Genomic DNA, 27,705 nt, shown 5'->3' with positions numbered 1-27,705 from the left:
CACTGTCTACACTTAAACCTTGCGATTTATGGATTGTCACCGCATATGCCAAGCAAACAGGAAACTGCTTACGGCGAACATATAAGTCTTTTACAAGCAAAAATCTAGCAGAACAACGACCAATTAGCTGTACTTCCTCAATGCCATCAAATTTAATTTTTAAAAATTCAATTCCATCTCTATTTCTGTATTTCACAAAATCAACAACATTACCCATTGATCCATTTACCAGACCTCTTTCAACATGTAAATTCCTTCTTAAAATTATACGGCAGTTCAAGCACACATTCAGAGTCTTTTCAAAACCTGCAGTGTTAGATATACTCTTCTCTAATGAATCCAATTTTGTTTTCAGATTCTCAGACAAAATAATTGTTGATCCCATATGCTCTACTCTATCAATAGCTTCCAGTTTCACAATCTCTTGTTTTTCTAAATGCAACATTTTGTTGTTAAATTTGGCACATTCTGCAAGAGTTGGCATCAAACATATTCCAGATTTCTTCTCAGTAATTTTCTGAAAAATATTCTCAGGCACAACATCTTGTTCTGGATATAAATTTGACAGTAATCGTGCATGTAAAGCTTCTTTCCCATGCTCGGTCACTTTTCCAATTCTAACATCTTGTAGAATAGTCTTGTAAACTTCATCCTTCGCCTGACGCATATTTTCATGCAGTTCAGCATAATTGAAGTTTAACCATATATTGACGTTGCCAATGCTGCCTAGGCACTTCCTGGTATCTTCATGCGTGAGCATTTTGAACACAGGTTGCCCTTTCACTGGTGTCAGCTGCAAAAGATCTCCGAAAACAATGATGTGTTTGCTACCAAATAACACATCATACTCTGTTTTGAGAACTTCTTGCATCCTCAAATGCACAAAGGCAAGCATGACATTGGAAACCATGCTTACTTCGTCAATGATAAGAAGTTTCATTTTCCTCAAGATTCTTGAAACTTCAAAACAAGCATCTCCAGATAGCTTGTGATATTGTAATTTGTTGTCATGCTCCACTGGCAGCATCAGTAAACGATGTAAAGTAATCCCTTTAATATTATGTGCTGCCAGTCCAGTTGGAGCAGTGACAACACAAGACAGCGATGACTCTGTCCTTTCCTGCAAATAGCATGAAATTGCTTTAATGAGGAAACTTTTTCCAGTTCCCGCTTTTCCACTCACGTACAGTCGGACAGGCTTCAACCACGTTCCATAGCACTCTTTCTTATCATGACTTAATCCATGATCAATTTGCATGGTAACTTCGTCATATATTTTCCTCTGCTCAACGTTGAGTTGTCTTTCCAACTCTTCTAAGTTAACCGCATCCTCCTGAGCATGTGCCATGGCTCTTTCCACTTCATTCATAGCAGTGGCAGCTTCATTTTCGATAACAGGTCCTCCTAGTGGATCCTGACTCAATGAAGCAGAACTCTGACTGTCCTGAGAACTGTCTCTGGCAATCTCGGCTGCAATTGTTGCTTCCTGCTCAATTTCCGCATTCAACATTTCTACATATTTGGGAAAAGCAGGACATTCTATGGTCTCCTTGGCGGCATTGAAAGAGTCTTCGTAACAGAGGAAATCTCCAAGCAGTTCCTCTTCTGCACGCCAAGGCTTGAAAAGTTGCAAAAGTGCTAAATAGAAAAACTCCTTTTTTTCAGGAGATTCGCCACTCAATTTTCGATGGTTTACCAAGTGGCATTTTCTTTGCTTGACCAGACATCCCTCACTTCCTATTACAGCATACACTCCTTTCTCAGTATCTTCTTTGATGTTCCTCTTGAATATGTAATTTTGCGGAACCTCATACAGACAAACATTCTCGAGGTGACTGCTTCGATTTGGATAATATGTATCCAACATGTTTGTCTTCAAAATGTCGGTACTGTTTGGCTCCTTTTCCGCCAAATACTCAATTTCCCGCACAGGTTTGAGAACTCGATTATGCGTTGCAGCAAGACCAAGACTCGCCCAAACGATACTCCTGGACTTGGCATAGAGACTTGCTGAAGACAACCGGTCAGAACATTCGTACGCTCCGATTTCTCGATGCGACAACATCTTCAGACTGAAACTGTACAACTTCTTGCTGAGGCTCTTTTCATGGGAAATGTCCTCCCACATATCCTTCAATTCTGTCTTCTCTCTTTTGGTGATGTAAGACGTCACATACCGAGCCACAGCCATACAGTTATCAGCCACAAACTGTATATCCATGTTAGCATTCCACATGGACAAAATCACCGGGTTGTAGTCGTTGATGTACTTGGACTCTTCGTTCCTCTTCAAATTGTAAGTGTTTTTAGGTGATTTCTTCATGACATTGTGTCGCAGCGAAGACATCAAACTGTTTACTATTCCTTTAGAAATCACCGGTCGTGGAAAGCCGAAACGACATTTAGTGTAGAACTTGTCTTTGTTTCGGAATTTACGACGGCAGTACTTTCCACATCGATGGCTTTGGAAACGCAGAACTTTTTCTCTTAGGCTTTTCTTCTCCTTTGCGTTTGGAACAGCACACGTAGAATACTGTTGGATGAAACTCATCACTGAGTCTTCTGGATCCGTTCCAAATTTAGGTGCATCCTTGATCCACAGCAACATATGTATATGAGGAGCACCTCTTGCTTGGTACTCTTTTCTCCAGAAGAAATCCAACACCTCTCCAAGAGGTGGATTCTTCTTATTCATGATGATAGACATCATAGCTTCAAATCTATGATTGAAGTACCTACATACATTGACTGGATCCAAAGAGCACAGTTCTCCGGGTGTCTTGAATTCGATGTTATCTACGTTAGCATTTGCCTCTCGTAGAAATTCAAGTAAGTCTTCCCAGCCATACTCGGCACAGCTCAGAGTGAGGAACCATGTGGGAGTACCTAAGTTCCTCAGCATACATTTTAAATCACCATGACGACGGTACCAGTACTCATTAGTACCACGCTGACACGCCATGAGATTAATCAGGTGAGAATCCAAAATACTATCTTGGACATTGACTTTATCCATAAAGTCACTTGCCGAGATGTTTTGCATGTGTATACCACTTTTCAAGATGTGGTTCACTGCATATGACAGTCCAGACAGATCGCTTTCAAACAGGAGATGAAACAAATAAGGAATGCATTGTCGAAACCTAGCATCTCCTGCATACAATCGCAAAGTCCGGTATTCAGAAGCAGGAATTTGATGAGGTCGCTCATCATATCTTCCTCCCTGACCTGTTGGAAAAAGCTGTGGGAAACACCGAGCTTCCAAACTTTCCTCCCAAACACTAATGGGACTCCCTTTGGCTTGTTTCATTTGAAACAACTCAATAGCATTCCCCATGACTTCCTTGGAATGCAAAGGATGAACACTATAATGTTCATATATTACTTCACTAGTAGAGGGTTCTACTTTCTCAATTTGACCAGCACACAAATCGCTATCCTCTTCCTCACTTACTTCCTCTTCTGCAACATATACATTCTTATAGTATTTATTATTTTTTTTCAAATACATTGTTGCCTTTTTAACTTTCCTAACATCTACTAAATCTTGCCATATTTTCTTATTCTTTGTCGGAACCCCATTAACTAAGATAACCAGAGGTTCCTCTTCCACTTTTTCTACTCCAATTGTGTTAATGTTTTTCTTCAAATCTAGAGGCAAATAAACAACTCTTCCCTTTAATCCTCTCTGTAAATCTGATGGAGGCAATTTCCCTGTCTTTGGCTCCATTCTTACAATAGCCTGAAAGGGATGGATACTTTGAATCAAAATAGATTCATAAGTATTTAAATCCTTCAATTCAGAAGGAATCTCAACCAATTCCAGATTATTATGAACTGCTCTAGCAGGCATCTGGTTTTGATTTAATTTGCAAGAACAATAAGTACACACACGTTGATCCAATCCCAAATCAAAACAATTTTCTACCATCAAGTATGTTGCAAAATCCTTCCATTCACTATTATTTTCCCTTTCACTTTTTGCATATAAATCCACTAACTTAGTCTGATTCTTATAATAAGTGCATCGACAACACACACAAGTGAAATTAGGCCTCTCACTTGATTTCACCTCAAACGTCGCAATTTCCCTCTGGAAATTATCTGTACTGGAAACCTGTACACTATCTTCCACATGACCCTCTTCTTCTTGCTCAATTTCAACATTCTCCTCTTTACTTCCAAAGTAACAAAACTCAATTTCTTCACATATATTCTTCACATCTATTTCAGAACCATGCAAAAGAGCAGCGCATAATTGTTTAAGCATAATTGCTGGACTCTTAGCATAATACAACATTCTAACTAATTTCCTCACTTTGTTATGATGCACTGCTAGCATCCTGAAATGATGAAAAACACTCTGGCATACTCTCCTGGAAAGACAAGCCAGTGAATGTCCATGCAAACCTGTCACTTCTCTTACTCTGCAAGGATCTAATTCTTGCAACAACATCATTTTCTGCTTCAAACTTTTCTTATTAAATGACCGTACAAAATCACAAAGCAAATTGATGGAATCCTGTCGCACACTGCAAATACTACTACACTTCCAGGTGTACACAGGACCCTTAGCACGTCTTCCTAAAACCTCATTACCTAACACCTCTTCTGCCTCTGTTGTCACAAGTTTTTCTTTTTCAACTGGACAACCATCTTTCACTTCATAAGCACGACCACTGGTGTCAACTGCATGCACCAAATCATTATCCTGGAAATAACTCTCCTCATTAAAAAATGCCTCACAGCTTGAACTATGCATCCATTCTCCAGAAAAAACTTCACAAAAATTACTACGATTAACTATTCTCTTCCATCTACTATTTCTTTTGAAATCAAAAATTGCCTTGTTTAGCTTCCTAATTCTATTGATTATCAAAATAAATAACTTACGTTTAATTTCAAATGCCTGATCAATAACTTTCTCAACTTTTTTTTGTCTTATCTGTTGACCTTTCTTAATATTTTTTAACAAATTGCCAATTATCCTGTTCCGGAACATTCGTTTACGAATCTCCCTAAACTGTTGTTTCCTTCTACTATCATGCACAGAGTTATCTCTTGCTCTAGCAGTAACATTTTTCATTGGCCTTTCCTTTCCATTTGATTTCCTTCTCGTTTTATGGACTGAAACATTTTCTGTAGTAATATTTTTTTTACTACACATATTTCTTATAAATTGTTTTGTGCTCTTACCCGGTGCTTTCTTCGTGACTTGACAAATCTTTTTGTTAGAGGACTGCTGCGTATTTTTTTTCACCTGCTGTCTTTGACGTTTTGCAGCCTTTATCTGTCTTTCTATTGTAGGCATGGTGAAATCTTGAAATGATCTGCAGTTGAATCTGTGGAAAAATATAATAAAAAATGTTATTAACCATTATTACCAAACAGTAAATCAATAACAATGATCAAAAACTTAACACACTACTTGACATTTTAAATAGAAGATTTTTTAGTCCTTGGCAAATTTACAATACAGAAATAGCAGAAAAGAAATGACATTTATATTTATGTTACCTGTGCTATTTTATATGTGAATCTGATCTAATTTTATGAGCATATTTTAATATTTTATTGAAGACACTACACATAACCTGCTTTTGAAGGTGTCTTTATTTTTAAATTAAACGGTTTACCTTTTTACTTTTTATTAATTATAAATTTTAAAAATAAATGTTTATATTTCCAAAGGCTCAAGCAGGTCAGCTTCCCATCCTATATCATATAATTCAGACAAATCTGCATCCTCATCACGCTCTTCTTCATCCTCAGGATTTAAATCATCCAAGGGATCAACATCCACTGATGTTTCAATTACAAGTTCAATGATGAGGTCAAAATCAACTGATTGCAGATTGTCGCTCATGTTGAGGTTGTCTTTATCTTTAAAGAAAGATAACAACAATGAGATGTTGCAGAGTAAGAGACAAATCTCACAGATTATAATAGTAAAATTGTTTAACAAGAGTAACATTTTGCAGCTATTATTTAGCCATGTCCAGCGATGCTGAGCAGGTGAAGCCTATGTCTAATTTTTCACTGAACAGGACTCATCTCTTCTTAACCTTGGATAAGCCTCACCGACTCTGTGTCCCCTGCACATACTTAAATGTAAAGGGGCAGATTTATGTTAAATGGCACATCCCCAGGCATGCACCAGTTAACGTGCACCACTGCTCTGCCACCCATGGTGTGCCGCATTTACAATCAGATAGGAGAAACCTGCGTCAAAACCCTGCGCCTGCTTGAAGCAGGCATAGGTCTTGACGCAACATTGTGGAGATGGTGCACCCCTGAGCCTTGCTGGAGCTGCATCGCACTTGCGATACAACTCCAGCAATGCGCCACCTTAACGGCACAGATGCGTCAAGCATCTGTGCCGTTTTTGCCCCATGCTGCGCCGCATTGTAAATGCAGCACACCATGGGTGGCGGAACAGCAGCGCAAGATGACTGGCACATCCCTGGTGATGCGCCAGTCATCATAAATCTATCCCTAAGCTTCTTATCTTGTTAGAGATGAACTGCCATATGTATCATCAAAATATTTTGCATTTCCTAAATAGCGAATTTTAAGGAATAAATAGCGATTCTTTACCATTCCTAATTTGCGATGAGCAAATTGCTAATAGCAAGTTACCCATTCATTTCCATGGGCTAGGAGGCTCATAGGAATGAAGGTTTAATTTGCGATTAGCAATTTGCTCATCACAAATTAGGAATTTTTCCAAGGGTGCAGGGGTGTCTCAAGAACACCCTGCTGCACCCCTGAAAAAGAAATTTGGGGGCATATGGCACACATACATGCCCTAAGGGCATGTGTTGGCGTCATATGGGACCTTTTGTTTTTTTAAAAAAAAGCTTTTTGAAAAGAATTCACAAATTACCACCAATTTACCACAATAGTTTCCAAATCCTTAATGTCATTTTTTACATATTTTTTGTTTGATACATTGCATTTAAGTAGTCACAAAAATTGCAAATCCTTCAGTGCAATTGCAAAATAAGGAATAGCAAATTTTGCTACTCCTTATTTTGCATCAAACTTGTTTGATACATACCATTTGTCTAATTAACATTCGCAAAGGCCAAAATTCGTAGAATTTTGATCTTTGCGAATGCTAATTAGCTTGATACATATGGCCCCAAGTGAGGCCTGTCTTACGACATGGTGCATCTTTTGCATCACTGCTGCATCGGTTTCATGTGGTACGTTTTTTTTACACCATGACATATCTGCCTAAATGCATCAATTTGTAATGTTGTCGCCTCATAGCAAATCTTTTGCACCACCGCTGCATCATAAAAGTGACGCACAGTGGCACAAAAGAGGCATACACCTATCATAAATCTGTCCCTAGCATTTTAAATGATTAATCCAGGATGACGATAAAGTGTGGCCTATCCAGAGGTTTGTTTAAGGTGAGGCCTACTCAGGATTGCAGATTAAAGTTACGCTTGATGAAGAATACAGAGGAGATAATACATGTAAAGGCCTACCAATGAAGTAAGTAATGTGCACTTTATTGCGCCAGTCATCATAAATGTATCCCTAAGCTTCTTATCTTGTTACAGATGAACCACCATATGTACCATCAAACTATTTAGCATTTCCTAAATAGCAAATTTTAAGGAATAAATAGCAATTCTTTACCATTCATAATTTGCAATGAGCAAATTGCTAATTGCAAATTAGCACCGCCGTTGCATCATAAAAGTGACGCACAGTGGCACAAAAGAGGCATACACCTATCATAAATCTGTCCCTACCATTTTAAATGATTAATCCAGGATGACAATAAGGTGTGGCCTATCCAAAGGTTTGTTTAAGTTGAGGCCTACTCAGGATTGCAGATTAAAGTTACGCTTGATGAAGAATACAGAGGAGATAATACATGTAAAGGCCTACCAATGAAGTAAGTAATGTCCACTTTATTGCGCCAGTCATCATAAATGTATCCCTAAGCTTCTTATCTTGTTACAGATGAACCACCATATGTACCATCAAACTATTTTGCATTTCCTAAATAGCAAATTTTAAGGAATAAATAGCAATTCTTTACTATTCCTAATTTGCAATGAGCAAATTGCTAATTGCAAATTACCCATTCATTTCCATGGGCTAGGAGGCTCATAGGAATGAAGGTTGCAATTTGCGATTAGCAATTAGCTCATCACAAAATAGGAATTTTTTCAAGCGTGCAGGGGTATCTCAAGAACACCCTGCTGCACCCCTGAAAAATAAATTTGGGGGCATATGGCACACCAACATGCCCTAAGGGCATGTATGGGCGTCATATGGGACCTTTTGTTTTTTGGAAAAAAATGCTTTTTGAAAAGAATTCGCAAATTACCACAAACTAGAAGTTGGTGGTAGTTTCCAAATCCTTAATATCATTTTTTACATATTTTTTGTTTGATACATTGCATTTAAGGAATCGCAAATTTTGAATTAAGGACATTTTAAGTCATTTCCACATGTGCAGTGTTTTCAAATTATGATTTGAAAATCGTTTTTGGGGAAAAGTAATGGTTTGCAAATTTATGACAAGGACATAATGGTGTATGCTTCTCTATAAGGCATTTCAGTGTCTCTGATGTCATTTTTCCCATATTACATTATAAGACCTTTCCCCATGGAGCACATTCCTTGTAAATATGCTCCCACCTGTGCATGGCGAATTTAGATTTTGACTGTTTGAGTCACATAGCCATGTTAAAAGTGACTCAAAAAAATTGCAAACGTTTTAAAAAAACACATTCATGTGTCTTAAGGACATTTTAAGTCATTTCCCCATGGACAATGTTTTCTAAGTGGCGCAAAAGAGGCATACACCTATCATAAATCTGTCCCTAGCATTTTAAATGATTAATTCAGGATAACAATAAGATGTGGCCTATCCAGAGGTTTGTTTAAAGTGAGGCCTACTCAGGATTGCAGATTAAAGTTACGCTTGATGAAGAATACAGAGGAGATAATACATGTAAAGCTCTACCAATGAAGTAAGTGATTTCTACTTCATTGCGCCAGTCATCATAAATGTATCCCTAAGCTTCTTATCTTGTTAGACATCAACCGCCATATGTATCATATAACTATTTTGCATTTCCAAAAAAGCGAATTTTAAGGAATAAATAGCGATTCTTTACCATTCCAAATTTGCGATGAGAAAATTGCTAATTGCAAATTACCCATTCATTTCCATGGGCTAGGAGGCTCATATAAATGAAGGTGCAATTTGTGATTAACAATTTGCTCATCACAAATTAGGAATTTTTCCAAAGCTGCAGGGGTGTCTCAATAACACCCTGCTGCACCCCTGAAAAAGAAATTTGGGGGCATATGGCGCACATAAATTTTAACAACATTCCTTAACCTCAAAAACGATTTTCAAATCATAATTTCAAAACACTACACATGGGAAAATTACTTAAAATGTCCTTAAGACACATAAAAGCGTTTTTTGATTGCCTTTCCTGCATGGTTGGGTCACTTTTAACATGGCTATGTAACACAAACATTCAAAATCTAAATTTTCCATGCACATGTGGGAGCATATTTACAAGCAATTTGCGCCACAGAGAAAGGTCTTACACTAAAATGAGAAAAATAACACCAGGGACAGTCAATTGCCTTATAAAGAAGCATACACCATTATGTCCTTGTCATGAATTTAAAAACAATTCCTTTTCCCCAAAAACGATTTTCAAATCATAATTTCAAAACACTGCACATGGGAAAATGACTTAAAATGTCATTAAGACACATGAAAGCGTTTTTTGATTGCCTTTCCAGCATGGTTGGGTCACTTTTAACATGGCTATGTAACACAAACATTTAAAATCTAAATTTACCATGCACAGGTGGGAGCATATTTACAAGCAATTTGCGCCACAGAGAAAAGTCTTACATTAAAATGGGAAAAATAACATCAGGGACAGTCAATTGCCTTATAAAGAAGCATACACCATTATGTCCTTGTCATAAATTTAAAAACAATTCCTTTACCTCAAAAACGATTTTCAATTCATAATTTCAAAACACTGCACATGGGAAAATTACTTAAAATGTCCTTAAGACACATAAAAGCGTTTTTTGATTGCCTTTCCTGCATGGTTGGGTCACTTTTAACATGGCTATGTAACACAAACATTCAAAATCTAAATTTTCCATGCACAGGTGGGAGCATATTTACAAGCAATTTGCGCCACATAATTCATAATTTTCTCCTTAAAGCACACTATTCTCTATCTAAATTAAAGAAATATTTTCTCACCTTAGCAAATACTTTGAGTTTGAAAACAGTCTCAGAAACACACCAATTTGTCTTCAGCAGAGCAAAAGGTATGCACTCCAGAGTCTGCAGCTATCAAAAGCACAGAAATGCTGTAATTCTTCACACATATCTCTCATGTCACCCAATCAAAACTCTTCCCTCACTTTTTTTCAAATGAAAACCCTTCCCCCCTCTGCCATTTCATGCCTTTTCTGCATGGCAACCACCTCTTGGAAGGCCTCTGTTGTTTGCAAGTTCACACAACAATGTTGCAATTGAACTTTGAACTCTCAGTGCACCTGCATATCCAGTGCATTCTTTCATTTAATGATTTTTTATTGACCACTCAAAATACATCTTTCAAAGAACACATCCATGCACCCTAACTTTCTGTTTTCAGCAATCAAAATCCACCAATCACTGTTACTGCTTCATGAACACAGAAACTCCACAGTTTTTTTCATTTTAAACTCTCATTTTTTCAACTGCCATTTCATTGCCACACTTCATCTGACTGCAGGAGAACCTTCTCTCACCATGTTTTCTGTCTGGATTGTTGGACATAGTTATATTCACTGGGCTCAAAGGTACGTTGAAAACAGGAAATTACCGAACCTCAATTTACAAGATGTGGAAATTAAGTGGTTTGGCCACAGAGGATTAAAATGTCACCAATTGATACCATTGGTGAAAACCTTTATGCATTTGTTCAAACCTGACCTGTTAATTGTGCACTGTGGAGGTAATGACTTGGGCACTTTGACTGGTGTAGGTCTGGAAATGCTTTTAAAGGACACCTTTGAGCAATTAATGGCACTTTTTCCTCAGACTGCCTTGGTATATTCAAATATATACCAAAGACAGAAATGGAGGTGGTCAAACCAATTTTGTCCACAAATTGAGAAGTCGAGGAAGCATGTAAACAAATCTGTTTCAGCTTACATGAGAGACCATGGAATGGGCTCCCTGTACAACAATAACTTGCGTTACTACATGCAAGATATCTACAGAGGAGATGGAGTTCACTTCTCAGATGAGGGCAACAGAATTTTCACTCTGAATTTAAAAATGTGCATTGGTACCTACTTATAAGTACCTAAATGTACCATAAACCCAAAAGCTCTTCTCAGAGCTACCCTACATCTAATCACTCACAATTATTATTTTACTCTAACATTTTTCACTAATTTTCAACAAAGTACGCTCCCTGGGGCGCTACCCGGTACGCGAACCGGGAGCTAACCTCGCGAAATGTTTTTAAAAAATGGTTTTTTTTCGCACATATAAGCCTCCTCAGCCACCCTCACAAAACCTAGGGGGTCAAGATAACTCTACCGTGCCCCCTTCTACCCATTCTGAACATTATTTGCCCTCCATCTTGTATCTTAATTCGACCAAAACACAAAATGGTGGACTCCCGTAACGTTTAAGGTTCGCGAACCGGGGCGCTCAACAGTTCGCGTACCGGGTCGCTCCCTGGGAAGCGCACCATCAAAAAAGGTGGGAAAGTAGTTCACAGAAAATCTACTGGAGACAATTTCACCAAATATAGATTAGCTCATACTACATACCAATCCCTACCATTTTCACAAATTTGCTTGGAATTCCATTTAACCATTTAACCTGTAGACCTCTCTAAATACCCTGAGGTAAATTACTTCTCAAAACACATCTGAAGTGTTGGAATTGACAACCAATGAAAATGTTACTTTCATTTTCTACTTTTTTTACCTGACATTTGATTGGTTATGTACCTGAATATATATAAAGAAAGAGAGAGAAACACAGCCATTTTGACTACTACTTCCTGAATTACATTGCAAGATCATTTTCACTCACAACTTAAACTTCTTTTTAGAAGGTGAGATATTATTTTATAAATTTGAAAACATTTTCAGATAGTTATATACTATCCCTCTGTAAGAGTTAGACATTGAGAAAGGCTTCTTTATTATAATTATGGATTGATTTAGGTTTCTGTGGTATAATTATGAATTTACTTAGGCTTCTTCACAGGCACTTTTTAATAGTACTACTTCACGCCTGAAACCATACAGTGCCCATAGATTACTTCTCTGTTATAAACTCACAAGTACCTGTCTGAACTTAAACCCAACAGTGCCCTATCTCTACTGATATATTTATTTTTTAGGCAAATTACAGCAAGAAAATGGAAGGAGAGCAGAATATTTCCTTCGAAATTGTTCTGGAGAACAACACAGAAAAAGATATTGAGGACAATGATGACTCAGATTTCATGGATGAATCACGGGACCATGAATTAGTTCAATGTGTAGAATCTGTGGATCATTTACTTCATTATGATGACGGTCAAATGTGGGAAGTTATGTTCACTCAACAAGAGGACATATCTGACAGTCAAATGTTAGACATTCTATTAAATTTTGAAAAAAAATCCGAAAAATAAAATTATATGTAATATTAAAAAATTATTTGAGTCTTTAATCATTTTTATATGTAATTCATAAACTAGTGAAATGTTAGAAATGTTATTAAATGTTGAAACACAATCACAATAATAAATAATTGCTTAAAAAATAAAAAAATTAAAAAATAATCAACAAAACCAACAATCAATTAACATACAGTATTTGAAAAGTCTATCATTCATTTTTCATTATAGTACGCTGCCTAGAACGCTTCCCGGTTCGCGGACCGGGCGCTAACCACGAAAAAAAACAAAAAGCCTCCACATTAAACCTAGGGGATCAGGGAGGATCTACTATGCCCCCTTATGGTTATTTCCACCTTTGTTTTGGCCTCCTCTTGTCTCTCAATCCTCCCGAGAGACAAGATGGCGGTTGCTCCGGACTGTTTAGAATGTTGACAGACACCGGAGAGCCAATCAGCTTCGCTACGCGAAGTTCCGTTACGCGAAAAGTACGCGAACTGGAGCGCTGCCCGGTCCGCTGTTACAGATATATATCTTTTTTTAAACGTTAATTTCTCAAAATCCACTGGAGCACATATATTGAGACCTACAAAAGGCACATCGGGCTACCAGTCCCTACAATTTTGCCAAGTTTCGTGCAAATCCATTCAGCCGTTCGGGCTAAAAGTGAGGCCCACCGCCCTATGGAAAACTCAATGTTAAAAACACGTTTTGGGACCCCCCTTTTTTCTCGGCCCCCCCTGGACGAACCCCCCCCAAATTTTCAGAGGCTGCTCAGAAACAAAATGTTCCATTTTCCAGAAAATTTCAGCCAATTCCGTCCACAAACGCCAAAGTTATTAGACATAGAATTTTCAAAAATCCCATAGGGAAAAAATCCTAACTATATATACCTACTGGCGACCGCCAGTAGGTAATATATATATATATATATATACACACACACACACACACACACACACTTTTCTTTTGTTTTTGTGTACATTAGTGAGCTTGGTGGAAGAGGTAGTCAAAACATTAAGTACCATTATCAACCTGGATTAAGTGAGGAAAAGCCGATCATTGGCAGAATAACAAATGTGTCCTTGATTCGCAAATCCATGAAATGTTATGTATATATGTACAGAGTTATATGCCCATTCAGGGCGTTATAGTAGTTTGTGTTCATGATTGATCACAATTATTATAATCATAATTTTTGTGTTTATTTTGATAATGTAAATATATTTGCACATTGACAGTTGCCCATCCAGGGCAAAATGAATTTTGAATTAATGAAATCCATGAATTTGCGTTGTAGGGACTGCAATAATGAGTGTGGCATTGCATGTTCCAAGATGGCCTTTGTCGATTTTGTTACCTTGCAACCACCAATGAATTAGTGATTGTATTTAATGGCGTGGTCTCTGGCTGCCACTTTGTATTGAGAAAGGCATTTGCCGAACACTTCTTGTGTGTGTCCTGTGCCAATAAAATTGGTCAGAAGTCTCCTGCGAGTGCTGTACTCTGTGTACAACGTAGCCAATATATATAAATAAATAAATAAATAAATAAATATATGTATATATATATATATATATATATATATATATATATATATATATATATATATATATATATATATATATATATATATATTACCTACTGGCGGTCGCCAGTAGGTATATATAGTTAGGATTTTTTCTCTATGGGTTTTTTGAAAATTCTATGTCTAATAACTTTGGCGTTTGTGGACGGAATTGGCTGAAAGTTTCAGGAAAATGGCACATTTTGTTTCTGAGCAGCCCTTGAAAATTTGGGGGGGGTTTGTCAAGGGGGGGCTGAGAAAAAAGGGGGGTCCCAAAACGTGTTTTTAACATTGAGTTTTCCATAGGGCGGTTGGCCTCACTTTTAGCCCGAACGGCTGAATGGATTTGCACGAAACTTGGCAAAATTGTAGGGACTGGTAGCCCGATGTGCCTTTTGTAGGTCTCAATATATGTGCTACAGTGGATTTTGAGAAATTAACGTTTAAAAAAAGATATATATCTGTAACAGCGGACCGGGCAGCGCTCCAGGACGCGTACTTTTCGCGCAACGGAGCTTTGTGAAGCGAAGCTGATTGGTTCTCCGGCGTCTGTCAACATTCCAAACAGTCCGTAGCGGCCGCCATCTTGTCTCTCGGTAGGATCGAGAGACAAGAGGAGGCCAAAGCGAAGGGGCAAATGACCATAAGGGGGAATAGTAGATCCTCGCTGACCCCCTACGTTTGATGTGGAGGTTTTAAAAGGGCCCCGCGGGGCAAAAAAAAAACAAAATAATAATAATCGAACGGCTGAATGGATTTGCACGAAACTTGGCAAAATATTAGGGACTGGTAGCCCGATGTGCCTTTGCTAGGTCTCAATATATGTGCTCCAGTGGATTTTGAGAAATTAACGTTAAAAAAAAGATATATATCTGTAACAGCGCTCCGCTTCGCGTACTTTTCGCGTTACGGAGCTTTGCGAAGCTGATTGGTTCTCCGGCGTCTGTCAACATTCCAAACAGTCCGTAGCGGCCGCCATCTTGTCTCTCGGTAGGATTGAGAGACAAGAGGAGGCCAAAGCGAAGGGGGAAATGACCATAAGGGGGCATAGTAGATCCTTCCTGACCTCTTAGGTTTGATGTACCATTTTGCCAAGTTTGGTGTAATTCCGTTCAGCCATTCAGGCTGTAGACGTATGTAAATGTCCTATGGAAAATTGCATGGGGAAAACACATTTGAAAGTGTTGAAATTTAGAACCAATTAAAATGTTACTTTGGTTTTGTATTTGTGTGTGATGAAAGTTAATTGGTTATGTATATATGTCAAATGAGAGGAAACCACAGCCATTTTGTGATACTACTGTCTGAGGTACATTTGTGAGGAATTTTTGGTGGTGAATTTCTGGTGTTTGATTTACACAGTACTAACACTTCTGCTACTTTTAAAAAGGTGAGTTGTTAATTTGTAAGGGGAACTATGTTGTACACTTGAAGATAATTTGAAAAATGTTTTCTGTTATTTATTTGCAGTCCTTCTGTTATACTAAATACTTGATAAAGTTAGTTTTATATTATGTATTACTAAAAACGATAAATGAAAGTGATTATTTTTTTCTGCAATTTACAGCAAGCAATTTCAAAATAAAATGGCTCACAATGAAGAGACCGTGGCAATTTCTTTTGAATTGTCCACTACATTGATTGAAATTGAGAGCACCAATAATGAAATATTGTCACAAGGAGGACATGACTTGTATGATTCCATTAGATTGATTGAAATGGACAGCACCAAGAATGAAATATTGTCACAAGGAGATGACTTGAATGATTCCACTACATTGATTGAAATTGAGAGCACCAATAATGAAATATTGTCACAAGGAGGAGATGACTTGTATGATTCCATTAGATTGATTGAAATGGACAGCACCAATAATGAAATATTGTCACAAGGAGGAGATGACTTGAATGATTCCACTACATTGATTGAAATTGAGAGCACCAATAATGAAATATTGTCACGAGGAGATGACTTGAATGATTCCACTACATTGATTGAAATTGACAGCACCAATAATGAAATATTGTCACAAGGAGGAGATGACTTGAATGATTTTTTTGATCAATCTCTTGATGGCGAATTTATCGAGTGTTTGGAGACCATAGAGTTACAAGAATCATCATTGGAGACTTTTAATGAGGACATTGCTGATGAGGACATGTTACTAGTTCTTTCAAATTTAGAAAATTCTGAAGAATAAATTTATATTTAGAAATCAAAAATTGTTTGAGACATTATTCATTTTTATTTTTAATTTATGAGGTTGTAGCGAAGTGATTGTAGTATAAAATGAGACTTATAGTATAGAGTGCAACATTTTTATGTTACATGGTAAGTTTACTCATATTTACTTCCCTTCTGCCACTATATTATCTCCAATGTGTATTTGACATCTCTTCTTCATCTCCGGCCTCCTTTCTCTCACTGTGTGTCTCCGATGCATCTTATCGCTGCTATTTTGTGTAATTACAGAAGAGAGTAAAATAAAATAGTTCGGAACGTGAAAAGGGGGCAAAGTAGAGTACTCCTCACCCCCTAGGCCTTTTTAGGCGGTCCCAAAAGGATCAGTTTCTGCTTTCCTGAGAGATTATGGTATGAGTTCCATATACCACAATAACTTGCATTACAACATGCAAGATATCTATCTCCTATTACCAACTTTTGGAGATATTCGCGCTAAGCGCGAATATCTCCAAAAAGTAACACCTGCCCTGAGCAGTTCTTAGCCATGTTATCCAATGGGAGGTGGATAACATGGCTAAGAGCATTAGCTCGGTAATGCATGAATATCGCTGAGTTTTTAGCGATATTCATGCATTGCGGCCGTTTATTATCGCATTTGCGATAAACCTTGATAATAGCAAGGTTTATCTTCGATAATTTCTGACGATGCTTAGTGGTAAAAAATTGGTTGGTAAGCATCGTTAGCGATAAATATCGCTTAACTTTGGTAATATGCCCCAACGTCTGTTAACGTTCGATTCGAAGGAAATGAGGAAGTGTTGAAAAACATTGTCTGCGCCATCTTGCCTTTTTTGAAATGCCACACTTTTGTCGTGCACGGCAGCCATTTTAGATGTCTTGACCAGACCCACTCTCTGCACGCTGTCGATTCGTAGCATGGCTCCTCACCCACGCAAGCATCTTCCCTAGGCACTGGTCACCACCGCTCTCTGTCTTATGCATGGGCAATAAACCTCCCCCCATCTGCGCTGCTCTTCCCTGAGAATCACACTCTGTGCCCGCCCGACACCTCCCTTTCGCCCTATTCACTACCGCACCCTCTGACACTCCTCTTTCTCTGTGTCCGATTGTCCAGGCTATCAGCTAGCCCTGCAGATGTAGTTTATGGCCCCAGCTGTAAAGAATCACCCCTCTTCAAAGGAGTTATAGTAGATCAAGGCCCACACCCGATGAGATCCGTCACACCACACGTGTTCCTACTATCTGAAAACCATCCTGTATTGTGATTGGGGAGGGGACCGAGCCTGAAGCGGAAGATTCCAGGAATGACTCTTTGTACATCAAAGTTTTTACAATTATGTGTCACATTAAAAATATATAGCACTCCAACAAAGTAGTAGGAATATAAAACTTTAATAACATATAAATATATACAAGAAAACAAAAACAGTAAAAACATTTAAACAACGAAGAGACCGTGGCAATTTCTTTTGAATTATCCAATAGATTTATTGAAATTGACAGCACCAATAATGAAATATTCTTGTCAGTAGCGGTCTGTTGTGCGAATAGTTCCAAGGCAGCAGAACGCGCTGAAATCTAGATGGCACGAAAGTGATGTCTAGTAAGTTGCCGCCCAGCAAAAAACGGCGTGGGGCGCCGCGGGGGTGAGTGAGTCCAGTAGGCACCACAGCTATTCTTACCGGCATTGCAGAATTACTGCTGGGGACAATGCCTGTGCTGTAGCAGGGTCACAGCAGAAACAAAAAGGATTCTGTTGAAGATGTTGTTGGTTTTCAATTTGAAAACAGTTCTGGTGTCAACTGCTATGCTAATGTAGTGGTTAATGTTTTGTTTTCTCTAGAAAATGTAAAAGAGGGGGAGGCAGTCCAAAGTTCCGTTAAAAGGGCAAAGGAAAGGATCGGTGGTTTGAACTATCAGTCAAAAAGGGGAGGGGGTGCAATAATTTTTCCTACCGGGTCACACTGTGCTTTCACCGGAAGTGAGGTCTGCAGGATTCTAGTAATTCAAAGTGAGGCTGGCGCCAGCATGGGAGCGCCGACGTCCCGCGGATACAGTTTCGTCACTCCACGGGCGATCATGGCAGTCATTCCCCATCGGGGGTCGGAGACTCCCGCGGCTCCTCTAGAATCTTCAAGGTCGTGGAGGACTACGGTGGTGGAGTCAACCAGTGACCGGGCCATTTCTTTATGCTGGGCCCGCTCTTGCCAGGTCGACCGCCATTTTGAGAGTTCGGCAGCTACCGGCGATCGCGGGGTCACATGAGCGGACGGGCTCCACCCTGCCGGGCGAGACGTTGCAGCATGGCCACAGTGGAAGAACCCTTTTCCGGGCGCCTGGAGCGCTGAGGGTGCAGCTGGGAAGCCTCCACCTGGGGAGGCGGGAGAGGCCTGTTCGCACCGTCTCTCCCTCCCAGTGCACCCCACGGCGTCTCGCTTGAGATTTGTTATGGCCGGACCAGGCGATGAGGACGAGGGGGGGGGGTCGGAGGCATGTGCAAGACATCCCCCCCCAGTGTTGTCGCAGCCATTATAAAAGAAAGAAGTGTCCCGTCCGTCTTCGGGCCGGGCTTCCGGTGGATGTCGGCCGGACGCCCCTGGCTCTGGCCCCATGAACGGGTTTCTTGGTTTATCGGCTGCAGCCGGATCCCGTCGGCCTCGGCCCCCCGACCGTTGGTGGTCGGACCGGAAGAGCATGTGGCGGGACTACCTGCAACTCTCAAGGGCCACCGCGGCCGGACTGGGAGAGAGAGGGGAGGGTCGAGGAGACATTCCCCCCCCCTGCAACTGTTCAGCGTTGTAAAGGCAATCCCCTGGCCGGGTCCCGCTGGCCTCGGCCTCTCCTCCGGCTACACCCTACGTTAGGATCTCCTGGCCGAGGCGTGGCAGCAGGACCTGCCTTATATGGGCTGCTCCCGGCTGGGCGTAGCCGGAACCCTGCCCCACCTTGGAAGTTTCCAGAGTGGGGGTGGATGTTCTACTGACTTGCATTTTCCCTAGTCTATCGATTTTTTTGGCGTGGCAGGCGGTGGGACAGCGAGGGGTGATTTGGTTTCTCTTACTGTTTTTCTGGTCTCTCACCACTGGCATATTTTAACGTTTTCTTGTTTCTAGTACATTAATAGGTTTTATCATTACGTTATGTTATCGTTTCTTTGTTCGTTGTTTAATAAAAGTTCATGTTCATCAGTGGCCTACTGATTTTCGTTTTCCTATTTTTTTCTTTCCAGGTTGTTTCATGGTAAAGTTTCTGTTAACAGGATACAGTGATCACTTCGTTATTATTGCATATGTCCTTTTCACTAGGGGTGCTCTCTGGTCGGGCCAGATGACGTATCTCTAGTAAATGGTCCGGGTGAAAAAGGTGCATCAATCAGTGGGGAGTAGATAGGCATGACAGATTACAACGGGGAGAAAGGTCCGCATTACGTACCCTTTCACTACTTGCAAAGATTTTCCTACGTTTATTTGCAAACAGGGAATACCTCCAAAAAGAACTAATTCCCAAACAGTCAATGTTCGGACAATCAATCAATCAATGAGGAATGAAATAGGTACGACGTGTTAAAGGCTTGCGTTACCTACCCTTCACTATCTGCAAAGGGAGAGAGAATATTCCTATTCTTCCTCGTTTGCAGGTAGAGAAGATCCTTAAGAGAATTAACTTCGAACAATTCAATGCTCGATTGAAACAATCAACAAGGGGTACTGTGAACACAAATGAACGCCGCTTATATACATACGCATTGCTATTTTCAACAGGTTGTTCCTAATGTTTCTATTTTAGCGAGGTCAAAAAGAGATCCCATTAGTGGCCTACTGATTTTGCTCGATTCCTTTTGTTTTTTTACACGATTTTTCGCTATCTGCAAAGACTAAACAGAGTATTGCGACTCTGTGCTTGTTTGTAAATAGAGAATGAACCAAAGAGAACAATCAATCAAATGGAGAGAGAAGCAGGCACGACGGATTACAAAGGGGGCAAAGGGATGCGTTAACTACCCTTCACTATCTGCAAAGAGAGAGTACTCCTAATAGAAATGAGGGGTGGGGGGCAGCATTCAAAGCAGATCAGTGTGCATAAGCACGAAAATGTTTTTACTTACCACGTACTTGACATTCGACAGCTTATGATATTTGCTATTAAAAAACCATTGAAATTCACTGAAAAAACCATAGGTTATAGACCATATATAGTTAGGAATTAGCATTTACAAAACCTTGAAAATTCACTGAAAAAACCATAGGTTATACACCATATATAGTTAGGAATTATAGGAGTTATATGATGTATGATCAAGACCACAGCTGTGGTTGAAACACATATTCTTTCTACCAAGGAATAAACACTGATCACAGCGGCTCATGGATTTTCTTTACTGGGAAGGAGATTCGTCCAAAAGTAATGAAAAATATTGTCTTCATTCACAGAGAAAATTCTAGGAGAGGGGTGAGCAAATATTAAAAATATCCCAGGAAACGTCAAGGATATAGGTGTATATACAAAGAGGAAACAAAGAAAGTCCATACGCCACAAAGGGTTGAAACACAAGAGTCCACTGGACAAAATTATAATAAAGTCAGACCCATCCACACGCCCAATCCCAACTGAAGTTCCTGGCTTTCGGGGCAAAGTCACTGGCCATCCGAATGCTCCATTTTACCCACACTGTAGAGATTATCCTGTGACACAGACACAAAATGGTTGGATGTGGCAGGACCAGACACCCTATGGGATGAAATAAATAGATGGGTAGCAGGGGAGACAGAGATCACAGATGAACCGGAAAACGGGACTACAGAAGCTGGGGCAGGGTGAGGAGGTAAATGAGACAAAAGAGCTGCTGTCAGTGAGGTCATGACACCACATAAAGTTTGTAGCTGCTCAAAGACTGTCTTTTGGATCATCCAAACCTTCCTAACTTAGGGCCTGATTTATATCTTGGTGGTATGTTTATTCTGTCGCAACAGAGTATTCATACCACCAAGATAAAGGGCCACCCACCCGATTTAGATGCAGGCGGACCATAGGTTACATCCGCTTTGATTAAACCTCTCCGATGGCCCTGCGGAGTAAGGGCTGTCGAAGGCAGACCTCTAATTCCACCCATCTGGTTTAGATGGGTGGATTTAGAGGTCATCTTTCACTGCCCATCACCGCCAGGAAAACACTGGCAGTAAGGGGGAGTGAAAACTGCTAAATTCTCTCCTAGCCATGGGCGTGGTCTCTTGTGGCAATAGGAGCATTTTCAGTTTTATTTAAAAAAATAAAATCTCACTTTGGGATTTTCTTTTTGAAAATAACAAAGAATCCAGTATGGTGCAAGGCATTGTCATGTTAATGGAGCCATGCATCAAACTTAAAAAAGCATTGACAGGAACTGTCGTGATGGCGGTCCTGCATATGCTTTAAGAAATGGCTGCTTGCCTTGGCAGTTATTAGTCAATTTGATGTGTGGCACCTCCGTCAGGGCAACAGAATAATTTACTCCCTTCCTGACAAAGAAACGAGCCGACCGCCATCATCTAAATTAGCCCCTAAGTCCCAGATATCCAGAGAGAGTGATCCCTGAACCTTCACAATTGGCACCAAGGCCTCCTCAAGAACATCCACTGACAGATATTCTAGGAGAAGGGAATGGGTAGCACAAAAGGGGTATGGTATGTGTGGGCTTCCTAGACTCTTGTTCTTCTGGCTGAGAACTGTGAGGAGAAGGTGATTCATGGGCACGGAAAGCAACTGGAGGCCTGATGCAATAGTGGCTTCTAGAATTAAGAAGGGCTATTTGTAGGCCCAGATGGAGTTTAGGCGTGCTCCTGGGACACCACAGCTTGGCCTTGCTCAAGAGCAGGAGGATACCCAAGAATTTACTCTCACTGGCAGTTGGTGTCTATATCCACTATCTCCCCCACCAGATAACTGTTTAACCTTCACCGGGATTCTCTTGGAGATACTTCTTCTTAGTTTAGTGCAATGTTTTTACTTAGCATAAACCATTACTTTGCAAGTTTTAACTGTGCATGCATTTATAACACCGCATGCCCCAGACACTACCCTAAACCCTAAAACACTACCCTACACTACACAAAGACAACAACACTACCCTAATCCCTAATACACTACCCCCTGCATATCCCTCCCCGACTCACAGTCCTATCCCTACTCCCAAATACTACCCTTCTTGACCCCTGTCACTACCTTAAACCCAAATTACACTACACAAACACAACCCTTAAACCTTAAACACAACCCCATGCACGACCCTAAAAAATACACTGCCCCACTTACCTCTCTCCCCTCCTGGTCCCTCACTTCACCTTCACTCTTGGATCCACTCTTCTCCTTCTTCAAGCGTCTTAAGAGCAGCACGTTGTTGTTTGGAAACGGAAGCGCCTCCTTTTCCAAACAACGATATGGATTGTCTGCAAAGAATTTCACTTTGTGAAGAAACGGTAATTGCGTAGTAACAGCATGCTAAGTAAAAGCAGGCGTATTAAAAGTTCCTGCGAACTAAAAAATGTGCACTAATAGTAATACGCAGAAATGCCCGCAAAGTAACTGTAGATTACCATCCTCCTCCTTGCTGAATATGTCAAGTGGTTGTGTCGGCCTCTGAGCCGAGGATTCATTTTCTAACCCCTGTTGGTTTCTGTGCTGTCTGATCCTGCTCTGTTCTTAGTTAGCCAGCTGTATTAGCTGAAATAGAATGTGAGAAAAAGAGAGACTTTATTTGTTGGGTGAATAACGCATAACTACACAAATTTAGCTAGAAGGAAATATGTGTCCAATTGTACAAGTTCTGACAAACAACCCAATACATCCCAATACCTTTCACTCTCATACTGAAGCATTGGTGATTTCAAATCCTTAACACTGGAAAGTCACAATATAACTGAGAAATTAGCCATTCAAATGAGGTGAAAGCTTAGGAATGGTACATATAAAATTAAATTTAGCCTATGAGATATGTAGGTTCACAACAGGTGCCAGACATTGGTTATCTGAGTTGAGACAGTTTTTCCACCGAGTTACAATGCATTTTAAAGGAGGGTGGACTTCTCCATAGTCTGGGACATCAAAGATGCTACACATTATTTATTAATTGTATGAATTTTGAAGGTAGCATTGTGCAAACATATGGTGGTTAGGAAGTGAGGTAATGGTATACAATATCCAAAATTGTCAAAATTGAAATTATATATGTTTAAAATGTATATTATGGGGTCGATTCCGATTCGGGAAAAAAAGCGTCCGTCTGAATCGTATCTGGAGCCCTCTCTGTGCGAATCGTACACGTCGGTCCAAATCGCGTAGTACGATCCGTATCTCGTCAATCCATCCGAATCGTCGCGAACCGTACGAATTGCAAGGCTGAAACCGTACGACACGGACCTTCACAGTGAACCGTGCGATTCGTAAACATGCCGACGAGTACGATCCGGACCGGGGTATGAGGACGCAATTCGTACGGTCCATGTCAAGTAAGGGCGATTCATACGGACAACCACACAATCACATACACACCATACGGTGCGTACACCCCATGATCGCAGGAGTACAGTGCGTACCCCTGCGAAATCGGGTGTACGCACTGTACCCCATGATCGCAGGGTGTACGCACCGAGCCCCCTGCGATCATGGGGTACGGTGCGTATGCCCCATGATCGTGGGGTGCAGTGCGTACACCCCATGATCGCAGGGGTACGCACCGTACCCCTGCAGACATGGGGTGTACGCACCGTACCCGGGGGGGGCCGGGCATTCCGTACCTGTTTCGAGGCGTACTCTGCTTCTCCGACATTTTGGGCTCCCGTAGAAAAAGCGTCGTACGGTGCGTACCCGACACGAATCGTACTTGCTGGGTCGGGAAAACCTGCTTCGATCCGTACGGATGTTGCGTTCAGCGGGTTCCGAGGGAGAATCGTGCGGAGATTAGAGTTGTACGGTCTTTGTACGATTCGTACGGAGTCCTGGTACGAATCGTACTTCATCGTACGTACGGGGAGGTTGCAGGGTACGATTCGTACGGGAAAAACTCTTCGTACGGTTATTCAGAGTGGTTTTTCCCGAATCGGAATCGACCCCTATGTGTCAAAAATGGTAAGTTTCCAAGAATTCTGAATATTGTAAAAGTGTTTCCGTAATGTCAAATTCAGATTAGTCGTCAAGTGAAAGAAAACCAATCAACACGAATGTTATCAAAGTTGAACTTTTCAAACTTTAAAACAACAACAAAACATGTTAAAGAGAACTTGTAAGGTTAGTACAAAGCTCTCAGGAAAATGACAAGACTGTTAGACTGTCAGCCTTAGGGTGATCATCCCTCAAATCTTTTGCATACTTGCCTCCAATTTAGCTGAATTATTTTTTTGGGCCATAGGGCTCTGAGCACTTTACCACTGCCAACCAGTGCTACAGTGCATGTGCTCTCTCCCCTAAACATGATTTGACTGATTTTTTCACAATCTGCATTTTTATTTTATCTATAAGTCCCAACAAGAGTGCATTACATGTGCCCAGGGACTGTAAATTGGATGCAACTGTGGGGCTCTGGCTCTGATTGTGCCACCTAGACAAGCAGCACTTTAAACATACCTCAGGCCTGCCACTGCAGAGCCTGTGTGTGCAGTTTAGACTGCGAAACCAACTGCATTTAAAACCCTTTGCCAAGCCTTAAACTTCCCTTTTATTACATATGTCACCCCTCACTAAGGTAGACCATAGGCAGCCCATAGGGCAGGGTGTTGTGAAATCAAAAGGTAGGACTTGTACTTTTATGTTTTGCATGTACTGGTAGTGACAACACACACATTCATTTTTTACTACTGTGAGGCCTACCCATCTCATAGGTTAATATTGGGAATACCTTATTACACTTTTAAGCTGTAATTCCTAAATGAGAAGGAATCTGTCATGTTTCATATAATTGGAAGGGTAATGATACATTATCTTTATTGGCAAAGTCGAATTTATCATTACCCTTTTAAAAATGCCACTTTTAGAAAAATCACATTTTCTGCTCTTAGCTCTGTGTGCCTGCAGCATGTTTCCAATAGACTTATAGAGTGTGTGACAGCTGGACTTTGTGCATTCTGTCTCGAAAGCCATACACAAAGGGAGCTTAGGTGTGACGGGAGGGCATCCACATCCTGTTGGGTCATCCTGGGCAGGATAGTAGGGAGAAGCTGACACTTATATCTGAAGAAGCTGTGTCCTGTTCACACACAAAGAGCTTCATACTACCCCTGGAGTGAGTCTGGATCCAGAGCTGGAATGGAGAGCATCTGTGTACTTCAAAGCAACTTTAAAGACACCATTGGGTGTAAGAACTGGACTTTCTGACCCTACCACTTCAGTACACCAGCGGACGTGTGTTGAACTCTGCCAGGAGGAGGGACTGCTGTGCTGCTACAAGGACTGACTCTCTGCTGGACTGCTGCTCTGAAAGAAGAGCTTTACTTCTGCCTGCTACCCTCTGCCATGACTGAGTATGGGCTGGACCCATCTGACTTGAACTCAGTGTGACTGTAAAGGCATGCTTGCTTGCCCCCTGTACTAAGTCTCAGGGACATCAAAGATTTCAACTCATTCTGCAACAACACCTGGACTTTGCTGCAAGTCTTGGCCTAATAAGTGGTGGCAATTGAGTCCTGGGTCCTTGGAAGTGGGTATGAAGTGCTGTTACAACCAGAACCTATGCAGAAACGCTATTGTGCCAATTGGAAACGGCGCATCACCTTCGATGCTGACACATCACTGATGACGCATGGCCCACAGGTACAGCATCGCCAAATGCTGCTGCTGCATCATCTCCAGGGTCTGAAGCATCTCCGACTTTGCTCGGCTCGGGGCTGACGTATCGCCTTCGACAAAGACGCATTACCTTTTGTTTCCTGCATTTTGGCTGGCCAAAGCTGCCCCCTTCATCCATATCCCCTGTATGGTCAAGACATCTAAATAATGATTTGAGGACCCTAAAAGTAAATTTAATGTTGGATCATATAAGCCTGTGTGCCATCGTGTGCCTTTGCCGAGGTACTGTGATTAGACATATATACGTTATGTATGTTTGCTGTGTAATATTGTGTGCTTTTAAAACTTACTTGCTGCTTCCTACGTGCATCTTCCCGGCGAGCGGATCTCAGCGCTCACGAGGGATTTTGCCACACCTGCGCCGGCAGAGGGGAAGACTGTGGCCACGCCCACCACCCTCAGGCCACGCTCCCTTTCCTCCCAGCTTTTAAAAAAGCGCGCTGAACTACGAGCGCGAACAGAGTACTGCCAGCTCCTGAGGCGAAAAGCCGGGAGAAATTACCTTGGTTTTAAATTTTGCTGTGTAATATTGTGTGCTTTTAAAACTTACTTGCTGCTTCCTACGTGCATCTTCCCGGCGAGCGGATCTCAGCGCTCACGAGGGATTTTGCCACACCTGCGCCGGCAGAGGGGAAGACTGCAGCCACGCCCACCACCCTCAGGCCACGCCCCCTTTCCTCCCAGCTTTTAAAAAGCGCGCTGAACTACGAGCGCGAACAGAGTACTGCCAGCTCCTGAGGCGAAAAGCCGGGATAAATTACCTTGGTTTTAAATTTTGCTGTGTAATATTGTGTGCTTTTAAAACTTAATTGCTGCTTCCTACGTGCATCTTCCCGGCGAGCGGATCTCAGCGCTCACGAGGGATTTTGCCACACCTGCGCCGGCAGAGGGGAAGACTGTGGCCACGCCCACCACCCTCAGGCCACGCCCACTTTCCTCCCAGCTTTTAAAAAGCGCGCTGAACTACGAGTGCGAACAGAGTACTGCCAGCTCCTGAGGCGAAAAGCCGGGAGAAATTACCTTGGTTTTAAATTTTGCTGTGTAATATTGTGTGCTTTTAAAACTTACTTGCTGCTTCCTACGTGCATCTTCCCGGCGAGCGGATCTCAGAGCTCACGAGGAATTTTGCCACACCTGCGCCGGCAGAGGGGAAGACTGCGGCCACGCCCACCACCCTCAGGCCACGCCCCCTTTCCTCCCAGCTTTTAAAAAGCGCGCTGAACTACGAGCGCGAACAGAGTACTGCCAGCTCCTGCGGCGAAAAGCCGGGAGAAATTACCTTGGTTTTAAATTTTGCTGTGTAATATTGTGTGCTTTTAAAACTTACTTGCTGCTTCCTACGTGCATCTTCCCGGCGAGCGGATCTCAGCGCTCACGAGGGATTTTGCCACACCTGCGCCGGCAGAGGGGAAGACTGCAGCCACGCCCAC

This window comes from Lissotriton helveticus, chromosome 4_1 (genome assembly GCF_964261635.1).
Source record: "Lissotriton helveticus chromosome 4_1, aLisHel1.1, whole genome shotgun sequence".
NCBI classification, from domain to species: domain Eukaryota; kingdom Metazoa; phylum Chordata; class Amphibia; order Caudata; family Salamandridae; genus Lissotriton; species Lissotriton helveticus.
Note: the sequence above shows the minus strand (reverse complement) of the source record.